Source organism: Pinus tabuliformis, chromosome X (assembly GCF_031772625.1).
Source record: "Pinus tabuliformis cultivar Carrire ecotype Pingquan chromosome X, CPIR1, whole genome shotgun sequence".
Lineage (NCBI taxonomy): Eukaryota > Viridiplantae > Streptophyta > Pinopsida > Pinales > Pinaceae > Pinus > Pinus tabuliformis.
Window position 1 is genome coordinate 1234202231 of NC_142308.1, and position 5066 is coordinate 1234207296.

The following is a 5066-nucleotide window of genomic DNA, read 5'->3' on the forward strand; positions in this document are numbered from 1 at the left end:
GGCCCGGCTTATGTGATTGTTGGTTGAGTGGTTGGGACCAATGCACTGTGTGAGATGGCCCCCACTTACAACCTTCACATACCAAACCATGTGATGAGTAGGCATGTTGGCCCACTCCTTCGATTCATCACCTTTTTACGTTTTTTTTCCCTTGCACATGTGATTGATGTTAGAGATGATTGTAGTTCACTACCAAAAGTGGCCAAGGCTACTAAACTAACCTTAGACTATAAAGTATCTTCTTTTATGCATTGATAACACTTTTTGAACTAATATTCACTCATAAGGAAGGGTTAGGACTTTGCATACTCGAGCCTTTCCTTATTATGCTCTTGATGGTGGTGTTGTATCTAATGAGTTGACTGACTGGTGCTTGCATGAGGTTGTTTGAGCATTGATGTGGCTATGGAAATTCATTCTGAAGTGCAATCTGCAAACTTCACCAATCCTTTCATTGGCTTGAATGTTTTTGTAGTGTTAATTTCTAATGGAAGTTTCTTGATTCAGGTGACTAAAGTATAGGTGCCACAACTGATTAGATTCAAGGATCCTGTAGCAGTCTATAGGGAATCTCGTAGTTGCTCAGGACAATTGTTGGAGCCTCATGAAGCTTCATGATAGTTAAGTTTCCCAGTCTGGTGGTTCAAGTTTGATCTTGTAGGGTTTATGTAGGCTACTACACGCCTATATGTCTTCCTACAGCAACGACATATACCCCATAGGATCACAATTTTCTTTGAGTTTTCTTCCAAAAATCTTGATAATTCAAGGGAAGGTTGCTGATGATGGATAACGAGCCTCTCTATGATGGAAACAGGTGGAGAAGAGATCAAGGATCATGTTTTTTATGGATGGTAAGTGGAAGTGTTGTGGCCACAACCACCACCCTATTAAAACATGCTTTGGTAGCAAATTTGAATGGGTCCCCTAGAAGTTTGATCTTTCACTTCTCTGAATGATTAGTTTTTATCTCAGGGATTTTAACTCTGTGCCGAGTCAAATCTTCAATTCTTAATGGTCAAGACCCCCCTTTAATAAATCTCTACTGCATGATTCATTCATAACCCAGTTTAGCCCTTCATTCATATCCTTCATCGGGACTCTTTCAATCCTCATAAATCTTCATGGTGCCCTATGCCCAACATATAACCACCCCCCATTCTTTACTATGGATGCATATGGACTCAACCCTAAAAACATCCCAACGCATCCTTATTTCTATATCAATGCTTTGATAATAGAAATACTATACAACATGCATAACTTACCCTTTCCGCTTATCGCAATCAACACTGATATAATTAATGCACACCACGATACACCTGACCCGTTGGCATTATCAACCATAACACATATTTATTTCGGGTCTGGAGCCCATCGCATATCGCAATTGGCGGAGTCCAAGGCTTGTATATAGGGTGCACGACGATCTACTGGACCTGTTGGGATCATTAACCACAATATATATATTTTCGGGTCCACTTCCCCCATATCGCTAATCGCAATCGGCAGTCGGTGAAAGTAAAGCCCATGCGATATGTGAAGGGGCAATGAGCAAACCCGGTGTTATCACTTAAGAATTCTGATTTCAACACTGCTCACATTAGCTTGATGGTAAAAAAAAAAAAAACACATAAATTCTTTCTATCAGTTTCGCAGCGCAGCATGTTTTAAGTGATTTCGTAGCGCATAATTCGTATTTTGCACTGGCTACGCTACGAAATCGGGGATTTGTCCTAATCCATAGCCAATCTTACACAGCTGTCATATCCCTCAAAATCCATTATCAGTCATCAGCTTATACCCTTTGCCTGTCAATTCGACCGCTTATCCTTATCATTAGGTCGTTAGGTGTCTTGGTACTGGCACATGTTTGCAGTTGTATTTTACTCAGCGGTTTTGGTCGATTCAATCTGGGCGCGCTAGTGGTTACCGGGAGAGCAAAGCGATAATACAGGGCAAACATGACAGAGAGCACGGGGTTTCAGCTGGGAACTGTTTGAGCTTTAAATCTCTCTGTTATTTCCTCTGTTTCTATAGTCATCTGCAACAAGGCGCTCATCAGCACTCTCGGATTTAGCTTTGCCACAACATTGACCGGCTGGCATCTTCGGGTTACGTTCTGTTCTCTGCATGTAGCATTATGGTTGAAACTGTTTGAACATAAGCCATTTGATGCACGGGCTGTAATGGGGTTTGGTATTTTGAATGGTATCTCTATTGGACTTCTGAAACTCTGTCTGGGTTTTAATTCTGTTGGATTCTATCAAATGACCAAGTTGGCAATTATTCCTTGTACCGTTCTTATTGGAAACACTCTTTTTCCAAAGGGATTTCAGCCGGAAAATCCAGTTTTCACTTGTGATCCTTTTGGTGGGTGTTAGCATTGCTACGGTCACTGAATTGCAGCTAAATCTTCTAGGATCAGTCTTATCTCTGCTTGCAATAGTGACGACATGCGTTGCACAAATTATGACAAATACCATCCAGAAAAGATTCAAAGTTTCTTCAACAAAGCTTTTGTACCAATCATGCCCATATCAAGCAACGACTTTGTTCATTACTGGTCCCTTTGTTGATGGGCTTTTGACAAACGAAATGTGTTTGCATTTAAGTATACGCCTCATGTTCTAATTTTTGTGGATTGATCGGATACAAGGAACCAAACGAAATGTTGAGGTTTGGCAAACATTACTAGCTGTTCGTGCATTAGTTCTTCCACCGACAGAGGACATAGACACATGGTTGACATTTGCTTCTCTTTGCCGGAAAAGTGGTCGTATTAGTCAAGGTCATTCCACCTTGATCAAACTGTTGCAGCTTTTGAAAGGGGAGCAGACCATTGTTTTCACATCTTCTGTTGTTTCTACCCATAGGTTATGTACCTTATTGAACTGTTTCGAAGGGCTGGCCTTAAGGATAATTGAGTATTCAAGCTTACAACATCAATCTTCACGAAGTAAAGCGTTGGATGCATTTAGGGCAGGAGATGTTGAAGTGCTAGTTGCTTCTGATGCAATGACCCGTGGGATGGATGTGGAAGGTGTGATGAATGTTGTCAACTATGACATGCCTTCATATGCAAAGACATACGTTCACCGTCCTGGTCGTATTGCCCGGGCAGGGCGATCAGGAAGCTGTTTCACCTTATTGCGAAGAGAGGAGGTTAAACGTTTCAGAAAGCTACTTGAAAAAGCTGATAATAATAAATCTAGCAACTACAGGTTACCTGTAGATTCAATAGAAAAACTTCATCCCTCGTATTCTGCAGCATTGGAGAAGTTGAAAGAAATTGTAAAATGTGAAACAACTGGACAACACCAGAGTTCCTCAAAATTGGTGGTGGCAAGTAAAACTGAAGAATGGATTGAGACTGAAACTTGAAACAAGAATGTGATTATTGAGTCCACAATTTTCCTGGGCCCACTGCAAGGAATCTAATGCCACTTGTTGCATTCGGCAGGATGAATTCATTATTTCCAGAAAGTCTCTTGTCTATGTTTAGGAAAGTAAATTTCTGTGCTTGTAACTAACAGGTTTTCTTATGATTTCTCAAGGGCTGACAAAGCCAGGCCCGTTAAATTAAGCTGGAAATATGGAGGGATGTAAATGACTTTCCTCCAAGTGATATCGTGGTTTTATCACCAGATAATCTTGAGGGAAAACCAGTTGTCTTGAAGTGTGTAAAATTCCAGAATATTCGCAGTTTGAGCATCTTTATAGAGGACAATCAGGGCGGTGCCGACGTTACACAAATTCAGAAGCTTGTCCTATATGGGAGCATCGGTGCTCACCGTGCTATTCTAGCTGCTAGATCACCTGTCTTTGAAAATTGGTTTGCTCATGACTTGAAGGAAAAGGAATCATCGACAATTAATATCGATGACATATCTATTGATGCATGCAAGGCTGTTTTGAGCTATATATATATATGGATGTCTTACTCCTAATGAGTTTTACACACACAGGTTGGCTCTGCTTCGAGCAGCAGATAAATATGACATCGGTGATTTGAAGGATGCATGTGAAGAAAACCTGCTCAGCGATATCAACTGTAAAAATGTCCTTGACAGGTTCCAAGGTGCATCATTGTATCGGTTGCCAAAGTATTTTAGAAGTCTGGATGTTTGAAAAAGTATTGCGAATGTTTCCAAGCAAATATTTTATGCTCAGAAAATTGCAAATGCATGGATTGTAAGAACTATGAAGCCAGAGAGAGGAATTGCGGGCACGGTTTCCTGGTATACCTGGAGATTTGGTTAACTCTTTCTTGTATGTTGCAGAAGAGGTTAGAGGTATTCTTGCACAGCTGGGTTATGCGAAGTTGGAGGATATTATTGGAAGAACAGATTTGCTAAGACCAAGGCGCATATCCCTCATGAAGAATTAACAACTGGATATCAGTTATCTGCTTTCTAGTGTTGAACGACCAAAATGGAGCAGCACATCAAGGACCGACAAACAGGGGCCTATGTTTCAGGGTAACGGAAAAGATGTGTCATTGAAGACAAACATGGAGCATTAAAGGTCCATCACAGCTATCTCAGCCAAACTCCAGATGTCAAAGAACGAAGAGAAGCCATCATGAATATAATATAGAGTTAGAGTCATAGTAGATTTAGAACTCCTAAAAACTCCAGTCAGCACTTTAGTTGTATTTATTAGTTAGTTCAAAAGCTGATAGGTGTAAGTAGAGGTAGTTATCGACTCCCCTCATGCTGGAGGAGGAAGCTCGAATTAGTTAGAATAAGGATTCTATATATAGCTGAAACAACAATGTAAGGAGGGTTGGAAAATTTTATAACAGAGGACTGTTTTGGCTTATGTAAAGACAGATTTCAGTAATATAATTTGGGCTTCTTTACGTCTCAGGATTCATGAGGGATTTCTATGTTCAGAATGTATGATGTTATTATTTCCTTTATGTCTTTTTTACAGTTGCATAGGTGTACAATCACTCAGAATTCACTGATTGTGCTCTGACTTCCTGTGTGCACTTATGAGCTGTGGTTCCATATGTGTGTTGTGTTCTGAACATCTAAATGCTAAGTGCCCTGACTTCTATG

The 5066-nt window shown here is 40.4% G+C and overlaps 1 pseudogene; it reads left to right on the forward strand.

Moving 5' to 3' along the window:
• Window positions 1-1922: 1922 nt before the first annotated feature.
• Window positions 1923-2648, forward strand: LOC149144407 (UDP-xylose transporter 3 pseudogene; annotated as a pseudogene).
• Window positions 2649-5066: the final 2418 nt, after the last annotated feature.